The sequence below is a fragment of the Sorex araneus genome, chromosome 10 (genome assembly GCF_027595985.1).
Source record: "Sorex araneus isolate mSorAra2 chromosome 10, mSorAra2.pri, whole genome shotgun sequence".
NCBI classification, from domain to species: domain Eukaryota; kingdom Metazoa; phylum Chordata; class Mammalia; order Eulipotyphla; family Soricidae; genus Sorex; species Sorex araneus.
This window is the reverse complement of record NC_073311.1, coordinates 23971911-23991325: the sequence shown is the minus strand read 5'-3', so window position 1 is coordinate 23991325 and position 19415 is coordinate 23971911. Positions and strand designations below refer to the sequence as shown.

General features: G+C 37.7%; 1 protein-coding gene across 17 annotated transcripts in view; it reads left to right on the top strand.

Moving 5' to 3' along the window:
- Nucleotides 1-19415, top strand: part of PPFIA2 (PTPRF interacting protein alpha 2) — a 469663-nt gene that overhangs the window by 123397 nt on the left and 326851 nt on the right. The window lies entirely within an intron of this gene.

Sequence of the window (19415 nt, the reverse complement as noted above, 5' to 3'; positions counted from 1 at the left end):
CTCCTCCCCTCCCTTCCTCTTGCCATCCTTTCCTCACCATTGCCTCCCAATCCTGTTCCTGCATGCACCTGCCTCCTTACAGGAATCTTTTAAGTTTGGTTGGGGATTTCTGTCTCTTGCTTTCAGTTTAGTTAGCTCTGTGTTTAGAAAGGTACATACACTATACCACTGCACTGGACATGTGTTGACCCTGTCCCTATTGCTTCCAGTCTGCCTCTTCTTACTACCCCTTCAATTTATTTTCTTTTGTGACATTCTCAAATAGGGTCAAGTGTATCCTAGGTATCCTTTTATTACTTGCTTTTCCCTCATTCAGTTTGACTATGTAACACAGTTTTCTTAGCTTATATCCTGCAACTACCCATACCAATTATTCCTGATTACCAAACCATTTCACCTTCTCGAAATGTACATTTAATTTTCATCTTCTTGATGTAAGAATTTTTGCTATCTCCTATTTGTTACAGTTTTAATGACCACACTCAGTTGATTTTCTTAGTGCTTCTTTGACTTTGGGAGTTCTATTTAAGAATCATGAGACACAAAAGGGAAAAAAACAAAAACAAAAAAGCTTAGATAATTCCTAAGCAGGTAAACAAGATAATGATGCTAGTACATTATGTTCAATTACTTGATAAAAAATTTCGTATAATTCATAGTGAATCTTGACAATTTTGAAGTATGTAGTTTGATTACATTTTAATTGCAATCACAATATAGAACATTCTAATTATCCCCCAAATTTCCCATTGCCCTTTATTCAGACCCACCCTTGGTTCTCAAACCCTGACAACTGTCATCTGTCATGATAGTTTTGAGGTTTTGAGAATTTCTTGTAAGTTTTTCACAGTACAGTTTTACTTAGCATAATTAAGAGTATTTTCATCCATCAGAGGTATATTTCAGTGTGTTACTAATTAGTATTCATTTATAAGAAATACTGCAATATATTTGCCCAGGTGCCAACTTACAAACATTAGGTCATCACTAGTTTTTAGCTACTATGGACAGATTTGTTATAAACACTTATCTTGAGTAGATGCTTTCAAGTGGTTGTCAGTTATGTATGTCTTTAATTTTATTAGCAAGTAGAGAACTGCTTTACAAATTGATATATTATTTTACATCTATACCAATGCATAGATTATTGATATGGACTTTTCCATCTCCTCATCAATACTGGTATTGTTAATTTTAAATTACTTAACTGATTTGGTATTCATTACTGATTTCGATGATGTAAATGTCTCTAAAAATTTGGTGGTGGTTCAGGACAGAGAGATAGCACAGCCGGTAAGGCACTTGCTTTGCACACAGCCTACCCAGGTTCAATCACTGGGATCTTCCATTGCCATCAGGAGTGCAGAACAAGGAGTCAGTTCTGAGGACATCTGGTAGATTTCCCCCCCAAAAAACTTGGTGGTGGATACAGTGAGGCTTATTCATACAGCACCATATATATGGGTTGTAAATGTATACTGAATGTTTTACACCACGAGCAAATTGATTGAATTTGTCAGTTTCACTTGGAGTTGATGTGAGCATGCAGTGTGTTTTATTTATTTTGGTCATCCCTATGTACCACTAGTATCCTTTTTTATTAATGATAAATTGATTTTTAATATTTTTTGGATTTCGCGTAGTCTTTTAAATCAACATCCATATATATTACCATCTACTTTCTACCATGGTTCTAATTTTCATTTATCACCACAAATCTGACCCCATTAGCTCAATCCCCTCAGCCACCTGTCCCCTCCCTCTTCCCTTCCTCTCTGATAATCACTAAATTTCGTGTCATTGTTTTTATTGTTTTTGTTTAATTATTTTCATTTTATGTACGCTTCCTTACCCCCTGATTGAATCCATACAGTATTTATATTTTTCTGTCTGATCCATGTTTTTTTTTCTGACAGAGTACCCTCAAATTCCATCCACAATGCTACAAAATACATTATGCCATCTTCATTTTTAGTGCTTGGCAGTGTTTCATATGGAATCTTCCTTCCATTCCACTCTCTGTCCACTGCTGCTTCCAGCTCTTTGCCACTGTTACAGCGCTTTTTTTTTAAAGTGCTTCGATAAATATAGGTTGCATACATTTCTTCAATTTATTTATGGGCTTTTTCGAAACTGTTCCAAAGTGGGGATGGATGGATCATATGAAATTTTCCTTTTCACTTTTCATTCTCAGATTTTTTTCTTTGGGTCACAAAATTTCTCCTACCCCAGGCGATAGTTCAAGTAATAAAGTACTTGCCTCACCCGTGAGAAGCAAAGATCCCCCGTGACATATGCCCTCCTGAGACCAGCATCACCAATTCCAGCACTGGTGACCCCTGAGGATTGCTGGGTATGGTCAGGCCCTGCTTGGGAATGTCCCTCATGTCCTGCTTCTACATATCGTATGTGTACTTTCATTGAAGCAAGTACACTTGCTTAAAGTGGGTTGAGTCCCATTCTTGGTTTTTGAGTCCCATTCTCAAGTTTTTACAGATATTTCATTGTTTTAATTCAAAGGCAGACCTCTGCCCATTAGTAGCTAATTTTTCTGGATCATGTATCACTGTTATTTTTTCTCATATTGATTTCTACCTACTCCATTTCTATTTGTTGGAAATGCTGCAATTTATCTAATCCATCAGCATCATAAAATTATCAACTAAGCTGTATCAATAATAAGTATCAATCTTTCACTGATTCATAATTCTGTCTTTTCACTACCATAGAATCTCAATTTTGCTGTCCTAAACCATACAGGGCCATATTATATTTTTAAATATAATCTTGGATAAATATATATTCAGTAATTATTTCCCCTTTTTAGTAAATGTCCTTTTTTCTAGTTTGCCTGCATTCTGACAAGAAGTAGTTCTAAAATTTTAAATGTAGCGTCTTCATATATTTTGACTCCTGGTATTATTTCAAGATATTCTTTTTGTGTCATTAGATTTTAGTTATTTTACTGTCGTTTTCTAATTTATTTTTTGTTTATCTTCTTGTAAGTACTTCTTGAATACATAGTACTCTTTCCATTTTGTTTGAAAAATTTAGCATTGTAGACACTTTGATACACTCTTTGAGCTTTGAGATACTCCATTCAGATTTTCCCATTCCTTTTCCTATATAAAAAAGTGCATCATTTCTACTCACCTATCCTTAATTCTCTGCTCCTCTGCTGTGTGTAGTCTATGACTACACCCACTAAGGGCATATTTTCTGTTAAAAAATGCACACACTTATTTTTATCCACACCCCAAAATAAAAAGATCACTTTGTACATAAAAATAATGCTTATAAAATTTCCTCGCAAAGATTTATGCTAGCGTTCTTTCTAGCACATATTAATAGTATTTTAGAATCTCTAGCTTTAAAAATTAATTTGTTCTTGAAATTGTAAAAATTTTTATGAAAAATATAAGTGATTCATCATGAGACTACTTTGATGTTATCCCATTCAATGTTTCTATAATAGAGGCTGGCTTCCAATTTGCCTCAAGATTATTTAATTTTTTTTCTTTTTTCTGCCCTCCTATTGTAGAGATCCTTATAGAACATACTTCCCTGTCTTTTATGTGTCATTGGCTTCAGGTTATGTTTGAACAAAGGCAATTTTTGTAGAAATCTGCAGGATTGGAGGAATGGAGAAACCAGAATGTTATCGTCTTTTCTCTCTCAAATGGTTCCTTTTGTAGCAGCTATATCACCTCTTTGGTTATGGCTTTCCGAGGTATCTTGGGCTTTAACATCTGTCTGGTGGCCCTGGCTAAGATGGTTTTTAAGCTCCAACATCATGTTTTATTTATAACATTTCTATTGCATTCTTTTATTTGTCTTCGTTTCTATGCTGAAGTTTTTCTGTATTTTATTTATCTCTAGATTTTTTTTAAAAATTGATCCTTTAATATGTAAGTAATTATCATTGTAAGTGTTTTGACTACTTTGTTTGTTTTTTTAATTAATGTATTTTATTGAAACACCGTGAAAGCAGTTACAAAGTTTTCAGTTTAAGTCTTGGTCATACAATGATGAAACACCTGATCCTTCTCCAGTGCACAAGGGTTTTGACTACTTTGAATCTAGAAATTCACTTACTTGAAATTCTCAGTGGTTGATTCTTTTGGTCTCCAGTAATTGTGTGTCTTTCAATTACTGATTTAGTCTCACATATTTCTTGGGGGGGCGGAGTGGATAAAAACCTAAGGTAAATGGAATGTATGTTCATAAATGACCATTCCTGGTGAACAGAACATCCGAGTAGCAGAGATGACTACTATGCAATCATCTAATAATATGCAAATCGACTCAGTAACATCTACGGTACAGCACAGGCTTAAATTTCCTCTGCTTTAGAATTGTATCTCTGCTGTGCTTTGTGTGAGTTTGGGGTTGCGAAAAAGCCTGTCTAAATATCCCTGTTCAACCTGCACCTTTCATCATATAGGGCTGGGAGTAGTTTCCATTCTTGTGCCTTTCTTAGCAACCCACAGATGTTTCTGTTTGTTAATTCTGGTGATGCTCATGTAGAATCCAGGAAAGAGGGGGTTGAGGAGCTGCAGTTTCCCTTCTCCAATCTGTTTTTAAAATTTAATTTAAATTTGTTTATTTTAATTTTTAACTTTTGGGCCACAACTAGCAGTGCTCAGAGCTTTCCTTGGCTGTATTCTCAGGGATCACTCCTAGCTATACTGAATGGTTCCAGGATACTTAGGAGTGCTGGGGATTGAACCTAGATTGAGTGCATGCAAGGTAAGTATCCTACACACTGTCCTTTTGCTCCATCCCCCATTCTCAGTTTTGAATTAGCTCTGTTACTTAGGTCAGTGCCTTTAAATTGTCTTGCTCCATCCTGAGTGGGTCAAGAGTACATTTCCAAAGGCAGCTGATGTCTGCCTTGAATCAGTGGGTATTTCCTCAAATTATTTTCCCATCCTTTCCCCACAGCAATAAAAGTATTGGGGGAAGAATGCTTTTGGTTCTCACTTGGCAGTGCTCAGGGGTGATTCCTAGCTCTGTGCTCATGAATCACTTCTTGTGGTCAGAAGACCATATGCAGTGCTGTGATTGAACTGGGGTTGGCCACATGCAAGGTGACTTCTTTAAGCCCTCTACTTTTCTCTAACACTACTGTACCACTTCCTCCTTTTTATATCATATCATATTCAAGGAATTGAGTAGATTTTTACCTATCTACCAATGCGCAGGATACTTTTTCTACTGCCAGTGCAAGATTAATGAGAAGGGTGAGGGTTTATTTCTCTTACTGATAAAGAATTTGTTTTTGATACAGGGCTGACTAGCGATAGCACAGGTAGTAGGGCGTTCTCCTTGCACGCGGCCGATCTGGGTTCGATTCCTCTGCCCCTCTTGGAGACCCCAACAAGCTACCGAGAATACCTCACCTGCACGGCAGAGCCTGGCAAACTCCCTGTGGCATATTCAATATGCTAAAAACAGTATCAACAAGTCTCACAATGGAGACATTACTGGTGCCCGCTCAAGCAAATCGATGAACAATGGGACAACAGTGCTACAGTGCAGTGCAACAGGGCTGAGAGTGAGTTGACCTTTGTTTGGGACTTATGGAAGGAAATACTTCCTCTGCACTACACTGAGTGGCTTTGTTTGCTTTTTGTTCTAACCAAGCAAGACTCAATGCAAGATCCTACAGAGGTGGATACCTTTCTTTTCATGCCTCCTCCCATTCAGCAGCTGAGCACATCCTATAAAAGAGCTGAGAGTTCTGGAGGTGCAGACAGCACTGGGGCATGCAGTGCCCCAATATTCTAACCTCTCTTAATCACACCCATGGGGCCTTCTTTTATGACTTTGTTAAATTGTGGCTCCGTTTCTTCGATCTACTTTTATTATGTCTTTATTTGACTCTCATGTCCTGTCAATAATTAAACACTTGGTGTTTAATCTTATTTCCTCAGAAGGGCTTAGCAGCCTTGGGAATTAGGTTGATCCAAATGTCTTGAGGCCTCAACTCTTCGATTGTTTGAGAAAGACATTATGCTAGACTGTTAGGCCTTCTTCATACCACTTCTGGAATTGCCTCCTTCCTTCCCTTCAGAGTCCAGAGTCAAAGGGGCTCAACGGAGGGGACTAGCTGGGAAAAGAGGGTGAGCGGGAGAACTCCGTGCTTTGATGGAGCCACACACGTGTCACCTGTCTCATTATAGCTACCCTTTTGCTCTCTAGCAGTTTCGCTGTAACTCTTCTCGGAGAGTTAGGCCTCTCTGAACTTTGTCCTACAGACACTGTCTTAGGACCTGCCCTCTCTTATTTAGGGCTCTCCCTGCTCCCTAGAGAGGGGGCAGCCTCTGGGATGCCTATGGCAGCAGCATCCCTTGCCAGTAGCCCTGACCTGTGCTCTAGGGCGCCTTGGTTCCAGGTGGTGAAGTCCTCTAGCTCCTGGCCTCTAGTTGCTCCTCTGGCCGCGCTTCTCAGCCTTACTAGGTCCATCTCAGTGGGCAGCTGGTTCTCGGATAACCTAGTGGTAGCACTCCTGGCAGCAGCCTTCTTAGGGGCCTCACACCCATAGTCTTAGAGCACTTACAGGGGAGTGAACAACGCGGGCACAGGTGCCCAGACCTTCCTGTCTCTGGAAATCTCTCAGTAGGTACTTGAACAAGTACCCAGGTCCCACTGTTTTCCCCTGGCCTAGCAAACACATGCTGCAAATCACCACACAGACATTTAATGATTCATTGCCATACTGACCCTCAAACGTGCCACCAGGCATGCAGTGCCCTCCCAGCCACAGACCCGTGTTCCTGAGGGTTGAGGCTTGTCATAAGCACCACAGATGCCTTCTGAATATTTCATGCTTTTTTAAAAAAATTGCAAGCATAGAAGCAAATTTCACATAATACTTCTCCTATTCTGAAAGAAAGTAATAGAACTACTAATCAACTTTAATATTAATCAGCATTTTGGAAATTTTTTTCTTCAAATTATTTCAGAAATTGTTTGGCACATGCTTAGGAATGATATGATCAAATACAGCATAAAATTGTGAGCTCTAGAGTGTCCCTGAGCCGCTGAGAGAGAACCCTTGGGGAGATTCGAGGGAGCAGAGGCTACCGGAGAAACAGCAGGTTCGAACTTCTACCCCTTATTCAGAAAATCTGTGAGAGAAAGTGTGGATCCGGTTGTTACTATTACTCTGTTCCTCCTTTTAGTTCATTTCTTTATTCTTATTTGTTTTGTGGGGGTGGGGGCCTACTCCCAAGAGTATGTAGGAGACACAGAAGTCTTACTGGAGATTCTCAACCAGGAGGCCAAGGGTGCATTGTTGGTTAGGCCCTGCCGAGACAGGGATTAGCCAGCTCACCCCTGCAGCACAGCGGGCCTGAGGGTCACACCAGGTAGTGTTTGGGGCACCAGGCGGTCCCAAGAATCAAATCAGATGGGTATACACTCTTTCAGGGCCCATCCATATTTCTTTTCCTGTCAACTTCTTTCTCTTTTTTCATTTTCTTTACTAGCCCCTCAAGGGTTGGATTCAGATCAATAAACTATAAATCATCTGCAATCGCTCTTTAATTAGGTTAATATTAAAGGCTATATAGATAGTTTTCACCGGTGCATTCTGGTTTCTCTCCATTTCTTAAGAAGAATTTCTGTTCTAGCCAAGGTTATTTTCTTACTATCCTCCCTATGTACACTTGTGAATAATTTTATTTACCAATTCATATTTGAACTGTGATTTTTCATTACATCTAAATATTAAGTCATTTCTTTCAAGTTGTATCTTTGGCATTTAAAGAATAATAAAAAACCCAACTTTAATTCAGCAATAAAAGAAATTCAATAAAGATACATTTTAAGTCATAAATGCATTTCAGTGCTCCTTTGGCATCTTACATATGTTGAATTTGCACATTGAAACATGTCATTGAGCACTGTGTCAATATAAAACAAAACTGCTCTCTTGGCATTTCTAAATAAAGAGCACCACCTTGTGGAAGTCTGTGCTTAGATAGCATGGAAATAGAAATTTAAAAGGTATGATAATTCATTGTTAACATATTTCAATTATTTAATAATGCTTAAAGAAAACATTTTTATAAGGAAAAATTAAAAAACTAGGATTTAAATATATTTAGTGTTGAGTGAGTTTACTTTTAGTATTCTACAAATCAGTAAGAAATTCTTTAAAACTGTAAGAGCTAATGACTTTATATAACAATCATTTTAAAACTGATCTAAGCATAAAATAAGAACAGTAAGCAGCAATAAAAAGAATTAAGATGACTCAATTAATTAAAATGCTTTATTTAAAAGGAATGAGACTAATATTGCAATATAATATGACTATGACTTACATTTAGACCTGGTAGGGTAGAAATGTTCATGTAAATATATTCCCTGTATTTGACCAATTTTCAAACATCAGAATATAATAATGCTTTGTGGAATTGTGCTGGGGATATTTCTATTTAAACAAAGAGAGGTTATTTTTGTCATAACAAAGCAATAAATGGCATGTATGTGAATGTTACATTATTATCTAGTTAAATAATAATTATTTCAGAATATTTTATTTTTGTCTTATCTTTATTTTTATCAGTGGATGATGTATCTGTCTGTGTAATAATCTTCCTGTTAGTGATCTCTTGCTGTAAAGATAGAATCACTTAGCATAAAACACTTCATTCATGTTCTTGCAAATGGTATTCCTTAGGCTATAGTACATTGCAAGTCTGCACAGATACAAGGATCATGTAATTATATTCCATTTTAGGTAAATAGATCTGCAAATTGTAGATGGCACACACAGAAATATAGAACATATAAGCGTCTCTGACTCTTTCAACAACATTCATACAATTCATTTTACTAATGACTCATCCATCAAAGGGCATTATTGTTTGATTTTCAGTAATTTTGACCTCAGTTATATAATTGAATATTGCAATCATAATGTGAACTCTTTAGTAAATACTGTTTCATTTAAAATTCCAATCAGTAAACATTTTCTTAGTATAAATTATGTAAATGATGTTCTTTGTATCAATTAATACAACTTTTTTATGATTGTGTAAAACCCAAATTTTAACTTTTTTAAGTTGAAAAAAGTGTTTCAGTAAGAATTTAATCGCTTAGTTACTGAATAATATACTTTATTGTTAACATAAAGAAACTAATTTTTCAACTGAGTAGCTATTCTTTTTAAGTGCGCTTAAGGAGAATGTGTATGCTTTAGTCATACTTAGGTGGGAGGGAATGTAGGTGGCTGTATTTTATTTTTCAAGTCCTGTAGGTGGTATTTTGATATGTTGGAGATATTTCAAGGTTTAAAAATAAATGTTCTATTATAGTTTCTGTTTTCTTTTGCTAGAGATGTGCTGAATTTTGTTTTTGTTGCAGGTGGTATTTGGAAATGTAATCCAGAGGAACATGTTTTAAGAGAAAAGAGAGTAGAGGGAAATTGATACAAGTCAAACATACTCCTACACTACTCATCTGGTAGTTGTTATTGCTTTTGTAGGTTTTTTCTTTCTTTTTCATTACACAGAAAGAGTAATAAACAAAATTGTTGGCTTTCACATATAAACTAAGGGTTTTGGCAATTATCTAAATGATCAAAACTTCCTTCAAAGGATAGAAGAGAAAAGAAACAGAAAATAATAGAAGAAACAGGGAAGGACACTTTAAAAATACATTTGATGTGGGAAAGAATTTATAAAAAAATAAGGAAAACTTGTAATTGCTGCATAAATTTCTAATATTAAATACTGAGTTCTCAGAAATCCTGTATTTAGAGTCTACATTTATAAGATGGTTGCTATCCTCCATAGATCTGCTGTGGGTAAAATAATAAGAGGATTATTCCAAGATACATCTTAAACTCTTATCTCCATAAAAATTATCAAACTGATGAATTCAGTTATTTTTTTAGAATATTAGACTAGAAGGATCAGTATTTCTCCTTACACAAATATGTTTCATTTTTTTATTACTCAGGGAGATTTTTTTTTCAGTAGGGGTGTTGCTGTGATTAAATCCAAAGCTTAATAGGTGTAAAACATGTACTAACACTAAACAATATTATCAGTCAAGTAAAGAGAGTTCTCCTGAGTTCTAGACCCACTTTACAATTTAGATGTCATATAAGCATGTCAAGTACAAATACAAGCATCATTATGGCATCTTTCCTTACATAAGCTACATTTTAGTAAATGGTTCTACTAATAAATTAGGTATTAAAGTTTAAAAATTATATTTCATTCTTTAATCTTTCTTTCCCAAACCCTTCTTACATCATAAACTTCTGGAAATTGAGTATCCACCTTCCATCACTGAAATCTTTAAAGTATATCTCAAACCCAAATATAACTCTTTTATTTCATTCTTAAATTTGGTTCTAATGACTGAAATATCTCCATTGCACCCGTGAAACTGACTCCTCTTTAGATTCTTCATAAACAGTACCACTATCCCAAATTATTTTCTAAATTCTATATTAAATGTCCATGACCAAAGAAAAAGTTTAATTTCAATGACAATATGAAGCTAAAAATCTGGGTGTGTTTTAGAATACTCAAATGGAATGGTCATTAGTGATGACAAAAATTAAGATATGGCCCTGAGCCTGTGTCTGAAGATAATGTAATTGTCATGAGAGAAACTCAACAACTTAAAAGTAGATTGTTGAATAAATTTCTTAGGTAAAATGTTTGAATGATAATAGTGCAAGAATAGATAGAGAATAGATAATAACCTGAATTGTACTCTTACTTAGAAGTAATAAGGCTGCATTTTCCTTTTCCCATTGGAGTAATCAACAAAATCTTGATAAAAACATAAGTATATAAAAGTACAGGATTCATAAAATAGATACAGATGTCTAGGTATCAATACAAAATTATCAGTTTATTAAGAACCAGAGAAAACTTCTTGACGGATACCAATTATGAAATGGCACAGTTATTAGAATTGCTGATAAGAATTTTAAAGCAAATATCATGAAAATCTTGAGGAGTGACTATAAATATGTTTGAAGCAGATATAAATAAAGCCTGAGAAATGGAAAGTTTCAAGAAATATGAGAAAGATATTCAAATGGACATTTCAGAATTGAAAAGTGCAACAATAAAAATAAAACCTCTTGGCTGGACTCAACATCAGGATGGAGAAGACAAAGGAAAGAATTATTAACTTGAAGATGAAAAAAAAAACATCTTATCTGAAACAAAAAAAAGTACATTAACTGGAAAAAAGTACACAGAGTGATGGAATTAAAACAGAAATACTCATTCATTTCGATGATGACTAAAAAGAAGGAGAAAGAATGAACTGATGAAGCATTGTAATAAATAGAAGTTGGAAAAATGAAGTTTTATAGCAGACTCCAGATAAGACACATTCAAACATGTCAATAATACAATATATAACAGTAAAGTTTCTATTTAAGAAAAGGGAAAGAAATTATGTAGCTAATCAGAATGAAATTACTCTTTTTCCACTAGAGAAAACCAACAGGAAAGTCAGAAACATTCATAAAAATAACTTGAATGTCAGAAGAAAGTGATACAGGATTTTTAAAGTGATGAAATTACTTTAATGTGTTGAAAAATAACTGTCTACACAGAGTCATATCCAGGAAAATATCCTTTCTGCATCATATAACAATATCCTCAGATAATAAAAAAATAAGAAATTGTGTCTAGGTCTACACTTAAAAAAATATGTAAACTGAAGAGGCCAGGCAGTCTGGTGAGCAACGCGGCCGGAGAAATGCTCCGGACCCGAATCCGGGCCAACAACACCAGGGATCCAGACGGAGGAGGTACAGCTGGCACACCTTCTCTGGATGGAGCCCTGGCGACACTGAGAAGCAACTAACACGGCTCCGGGTTGCGGGACTGGAACACATCCGAGCCGCGGGGGGGCACTGGAGTGGGGCAGCGCCTGCCCGAACTCCAAATGGTCCCGGCCGCCGGAAGTCCCACCCTCGACCCACCCTCGGCGCCATCTTCCCACCTTCAACAGAGAAGAGGCCAGGCAGTCTGGTGAGCAACGCGGCCGGAGAAATGCTCCGGACCCGAATCCGGGCCAACAACACCAGGGATCCAGACGGAGGAGGTACAGCTGGCACACCTTCTCTGGATGGAGCCCTGGCGACACTGAGAAGCAACTAACACGGCTCCGGGTTGCGGGACTGGAACACATCCGAGCCGCGGGGGGGCACTGGAGTGGGGCAGCGCCTGCCCGAACTCCAAATGGTCCCGGCCGCCGGAAGTCCCACCCTCGACCCACCCTCGGCGCCATCTTCCCACCTTCAACAGAGAAGAGGCCAGGCAGTCTGGTGAGCAACGCGGCCGGAGAAATGCTCCGGACCCGAATCCGGGCCAACAACACCAGGGATCCAGACGGAGGAGGTACAGCTGGCACACCTTCTCTGGATGGAGCCCTGGCGACACTGAGAAGCAACTAACACGGCTCCGGGTTGCGGGACTGGAACACATCCGAGCCGCGGGGGGGCACTGGAGTGGGGCAGCGCCTGCCCGAACTCCAAATGGTCCCGGCCGCCGGAAGTCCCACCCTCGACCCACCCTCGGCGCCATCTTCCCACCTTCAACAGAGAAGAGGCCAGGCAGTCTGGTGAGCAACGCGGCCGGAGAAATGCTCCGGACCCGAATCCGGGCCAACAACACCAGGGATCCAGACGGAGGAGGTACAGCTGGCACACCTTCTCTGGATGGAGCCCTGGCGACACTGAGAAGCAACTAACACGGCTCCGGGTTGCGGGACTGGAACACATCCGAGCCGCGGGGGGGCACTGGAGTGGGGCAGCGCCTGCCCGAACTCCAAATGGTCCCGGCCGCCGGAAGTCCCACCCTCGACCCACCCTCGGCGCCATCTTCCCACCTTCAACAGAGAAGAGGCCAGGCAGTCTGGTGAGCAACGCGGCCGGAGAAATGCTCCGGACCCGAATCCGGGCCAACAACACCAGGGATCCAGACGGAGGAGGTACAGCTGGCACACCTTCTCTGGATGGAGCCCTGGCGACACTGAGAAGCAACTAACACGGCTCCGGGTTGCGGGACTGGAACACATCCGAGCCGCGGGGGGGCACTGGAGTGGGGCAGCGCCTGCCCGAACTCCAAATGGTCCCGGCCGCCGGAAGTCCCACCCTCGACCCACCCTCGGCGCCATCTTCCCACCTTCAACAGAGAAGAGGCCAGGCAGTCTGGTGAGCAACGCGGCCGGAGAAATGCTCCGGACCCGAATCCGGGCCAACAACACCAGGGATCCAGACGGAGGAGGTACAGCTGGCACACCTTCTCTGGATGGAGCCCTGGCGACACTGAGAAGCAACTAACACGGCTCCGGGTTGCGGGACTGGAACACATCCGAGCCGCGCGGCCGCTGACGCGGCCGCGCGACCTTTTCTAAAAACTGAAAACATACAATCTTTTAATGACAAACCAATTATCAAATGCTTCCTTAGTAGAGCTGTCTTCCTTGGGGGAAAATTCCAACAACAATAGTGAGTTTTGTTTTGCAATATGGAATGTAATCAAGGTAGAGAGAAAATGAAGTGAAATTCATCAGTTACACAGTTGGGGGGGGGCTGTGGCAGGGGGGTATACTGGGGATTTTGGTGGTGGAATAGGGGCACTGGTGAAGGGATGGTGTTTGAATATTGTATAACTGAGACATAAACCTGAAAACTTTGTAACTTTCCACATGGTGATATAATAAAAATTTTAAAAATTAAAAAATAAAATAAAATAAAATAAAATTTAAAAAAAAAAAAAAAAAAAAAAAAAAAAAAAAAAAAAAAAATATGTAAACTTAAAATATCTACATTTAAAAAATATCTAAACTCCAAACAATAATAGTGAGTTTTTTGTTTGTATGTAATCAAAGTAAAGATAAAGTAAAGTGAAATTTATCAGCTACACAGGCAGGGTGGTGGGCTGGGGGGGTGGGGGTGGGGGGGAGGTTTCTGTGGTTCTTGGTGGTGGAATATATGCACTGGTGAAGGGATGTGTGTTCGAGCATTATGTAAGTGAGACTTAAGCCTGAAAGCTTTGTAACTTTCCACATGGTGATTCAATAAAAATATATATATAAACATTATGTTTTGAACAAAGAAATTAACTATTACAGGATGACAGAAACAACATGAAAGTGACAAAATAGACATTTATTCCTATTGAGATTTCAAAATTATTTAATAATTGAAAAGAAATTACACTTTTTATTATCCTGTTTAATTTGTTCTCAAAATTAATTGTCACTGTCATCCCATTGCTCATCGATTTACTTGAGCGTGCACCAATAATGTCTCCATTATGAGACTTGTTGTTACTGTTTTTGGCATATCAAATATGCCACAAGTAGCTCTGCCATGCGGGCTAGATACTCTCGGTAGCTTGCCAGGCTCTTCGAGAGGGGCAGAGGAATTGAACCCGGCTCAGCAGTGTTCAAAGCAAATGCCTTACCCACTGCACTATTGCTCCGGCCCCAAATTTAATTAGGATTCAATAATATTCCTGGAATTTTATTGTGATATGCAACATTATTTCTTCTAGGAAAAATATTAGACTGTCGACCACATAGAAAATCAATGTAAGAGCCTTTAGGGAAAGAAGCAATTTCTTTCTTTCTGGTTTTGTCTTCAGTCCACCCTGGTGGTGCTCAGGTTTACTCATTGTTCTGTATTCAGGATCATCCCACAGGGATGTCAGGGACCACAAGTGGTTCCAGGATCAAATAACTGGTTTTATATATGAAGAATTAATATGTAATATGTAAAAATAACTCAGTATCAGGAATTTATAAACATTCTTTCCAGATCTTGGAACAGGCTACCATTGGGTTGGGATGCTTTAATTCAGAAGGCCAGAAATATGCCTTTGCAACGAAGAATGCAAACCAAATTTTAAACGGTTTTTATTTCGCAAACAAAATAAGTTTACAGAAATCATTCTGGTTTTATCTAAAATAGTTGCAGCAGCAATATTCAATGGTAGAATAGAGACTCTTACTGTATCAACAGCTTTAAGCCGGTAGCCATAAAATCCATATATCAAGCAATAAAAAGATGTCAAGCTTTAAGCCAACAATTTATACATAAGAACAAAGCCTGTTATTGAAAAGATTACAGCCATTTCTAGAAATGAAAGAAGCTCCAATGCTTATTTTTATTCATATTTGTAGTGGCTATGTGCAAAAATCCCTTTACTAAGCAGTTTAATTTATATGCCAAGTCATTCCAAAGTGTTCCAGCTGAATATGGAGAGTATCTATGCATTTTTCTCACTTCTTCATTTTGCCAAAAGGGTCTGCAGTTTTATTGACTTCCTCACTTATGTTTTATACATATTATATATATATGTATTTTATATACATTGTCACTGTCACTGTCATCCCATTGCTCATCAATTTGCTCGAGTGGGCACCAGTAATGTCTCTATTGTGAGATTTGTTGTTACTGTTTTTGGCATATCGAATATACCATGGGTAGCTTGCCAGGCTCTGCCTTGTGGGCGGGATACTCTCGGTAGCTTTCCGGGCTCTTAGAGAGGGATGGAGGAATCAAACCCCGGTTGGCCTCATGCAAGGCAAACACCCTACCCGCTGTGCTGTCGCTCCAGTCCAGGGTAGCCTTATCCACTTTATCATTGCTGTGGCCCCTAGAGTTAGATTTTATTCAAATTTCAGCAACACTATAATATAAATTATCATAAAATGAAATGTATAATTAATTTGAATTTAAGTAACTAATCTTTAGTGCTTAGTGCAGTGTCTAGCATGTATGTGACCGTTTCATTCGGCTTATTAAAATATTGTAATGGGAAATAAATTATTCTGTACCTTGTCATTTGAACCTTCTATGGATCTTTTTTTGACATTTTGCATGTAAATCTCCAAGGTGTTTAATATCTGTTAGATTTAGACAATTTCCTTGTCTGATATGTCCGTTAAGGCAGAAGGGCTCTGTTATACAAGCAACATCAATGATAGTTTTGGACATCAGGCACATACCCCCTTCATAATATAATAAATACGTGATTGTGATAATAATTTTTGACCTCTACTATACCAAATTTTATAAATATAATAATCATATCAAACAGTTGCCATAATATTAGGTGAGGTTAATCAAATAAATCTATTACCTTAATTTAGAGTAATTGTTGTATTCCTTGGGTCCAACAGGAGAGTCCAACAGGAGAGAGATGTAGAGTGGATTGGGTGCTTGTCTTGCACATGGCTGATCAGAATTTGATCTCCATAATTCTCCCAAGCCCCCCCCAGAGTAAGTCCTGAGAACAGCCAGTGTGATCCAAAACTCAGCGTGCGCACGCGCGCGCGCACACACACACACACACACACACACACACACACACACACACACACATACTCAGCAATTGTTTCATTGTCTAGCCAGAGATAAACTGAAATTCTAGTGAGTTTCCCAGTACCAACAAAAACCAGTGCTAAGGATTTGAATGGCAATCTGTTTGTTGCCTGTGGTTCAGATGTCTGGCACTAGAAGAGTATGACAGTTCAGAGCAGCTGCTTACCACTTAAACCTAACGGGCACAGGAGACAGCCTCTGCTCTTGAAAAAGGGACCTTATAACACATCCTAGTTTGCTACTCTTTGCATCAGAGACTCAACGTAAATTCATTTGCAGCTTGCAGATCCGATTTTTTTTCTTATGTCTCGGGCAGATTAGGATTTAAATTTTTATAAAGACAAACTTTAATATTGTCAATGATAAAGCATGGGAAAGAGGAGATGTAAAATAGCATAGAAATTCAGTTCATGATAGTGTTTTATTTTCTACCATATTATTGTATTTTCATTTTACCTTTACATTTTTGGCAATTTAAGTGCAGTGTACACCTAAGCCCTTTTAGAAAGAAGATGATTTTAGTTTGTAGCTATACATGTACCAAATATTTGTATAATGATTTCATGTGTTAGAGATGTCATGAAAAAAAGTAACTGTAGGTTTTGAAATAGTTTCTTACTTTCCTTTATATTGGAACATTGTTGGTATGCAAATGATTTAGAATTAGAGAGATAGAGAGAAAGAAAGTTAAAGGGAAGAGAAAGAAGAAAAATGCTTGCCATGGAGGGAGGCTGGTGGAGGGTTAGTGGGGGGTGATTGGAGGGAAACTGAGGACACTGGTGCTGGGAAATGTACACTGGTGGAGGAATAGGTATCGGAACACTGTATGACTGAAACCTCATCATGAACAGCTCTGTAAAGAACTATCTCACAGTGATTCAATAATAAAATCTTAGAAAAATAAAACAAAAATATAAAATAAAATTATGTGTCAGGAAATGGGCTCAAGTGATAGAGCACATGCCTCTGTGTGTGAGTCCTAGGTTTGATCCTCAGTACTGTATAGTCTCAGAAATAGCATAGATGTATGTTAAGTATAACAAAAAACATACATGGTATGTATGTTAAGCATAACAAAAAACAGGAATAATTTATGTTTGTAGGTGTGTATGTATCTACAGACAAACAGATTACTTGAAATTAGAAGATAAATCTGACTTCTCACTGTTATATGTGTATTAATACATCACTTATCAGGATACTGTTGGATATCATATATACCTTAGCATTATATGAAAGCATATGCAAAAGGTATATATCACAATATATGTGAGGAAGGAGAGGATTATTTCCATGAAAAAAATGTCTTCACAATATGTGACACATGGTGTTTTCTATTTGAAATTCTTTATAGAAAAAAATTTTCAAGGAGAAAAAATAAACAAACCCTATTTGTACATTTGAACGGATTTTACAATTGACATATCTGGAAAATTGAATATAGTTGTCCTAAAACTGAACACTAAAACTGTTCACTCAATATTAGTTTCGATTTTCTTTGCTTTCACATTACTGGTATTAATAACAAGATATATAAACTTAGATCTGTGTCACACATTGCACCACATCACAAATTTATTGTGTTATAGCCCTAAATCATATCACCTATGATCACTGCCATTTTAGGTTGAGTAGGATATTTTAGCTGTCTCATCTACAAAAATATCCTAAACTTGAATTCACAGGTTTTCAATGAAGTGTTTTATCTTGAATATAGTTCTTGGGATATTGAGATATAATTTTGAGATAAAAGTTACACCAAGTAAACATCAAATTTATAGTATATACAGAAGCTTCGGCAGAGCCTGGCAAGCTACCCATGGCATACTCGATATGCCAAAAACAGTAACAACAACGGTCCTCATTCCCTTGACCCTGAAAGAGCCCCCAATATGCTATCAGGCTACAGTAGCACGTGACAGGGATGAATGGAAACATTACTGACACCCACTGAAGCAAATCGATGAACAACGGGATGACAGTGATACAGTGACAGTGATACAGAAGCATAACCATTGATTGATATTGTGTAATTGTACTGTATTTTAGTTGAGATTATATCTCTGTAATGTTAGGTTTAGTAATTTATGAATTAAATTTTTTTAGTTCATCAGAAAAGAAACATGGAAAAGAATAAAAACTTGTATTTATTTATTTTTCTAAAAAGAGAGATAGTACAATAGACAAGACTCTTGCCTTGTGCACAACTGACTGTTTGATCCCAGGTACCCCATATGGTTTCCCTGAGATTCACCAGGAGTGATCCCTGAGCACAGAGCCAGAAATTAGCCCTGAGCAACACAAGGTGTAGCCCAAAACAAAACAAAAGAAAACGCCACACATGGTATTTTGTCAGGAGTCATTTCTAAGCACACAGAGAGGAGTAAGCCGAGAGCACGGCCAAACATGGACCCAAACCCAAAATATATTTATATAAAAGAAAATGTTGCTTTTCTCCTCTCAGTGTTTTTATAATTTAATTTCATATAAGATTCTCAAATGTTTCCTCTTTTCTTTAACATATTATTTGAACTTTGGGTAGATGAGATAGATGATTCAGATAGGTAAGGTAGCATGTCATTTTTATGAGGCCAGTCTTTAAATATTTTTATTTTTATTTTTCAGTGTCAGAGATAAAACTCACAGCCATATACAACCAAGCTACATCCTAAGCCCCTAAATTATTTAAATATAAGTATAGAATTTGAACATTGACTTTGAAGTTTATGTATTTTCACAACACCAACAAATTCATTTCTATAATACAATTTTTATATAATTACAATAGTTAAAAATGTATGGTTTAATACAAACGTTCCTAATCACTCTGAAATAAATGTCTAATCTTACAAGTTATGTTAAATAATATACTGGCATTTTCATATAAAATGTTTCTGTGAGAATATTTTAGAGTGGCAGTATGAAACAAAAGACAGAATAACTATATAGAGAATATTAATTGTTTTGCTTAATAATTTTGAAATAGTTATAGCTTGTGCTACCATAGGAACTGTTTTTATTCTCATGG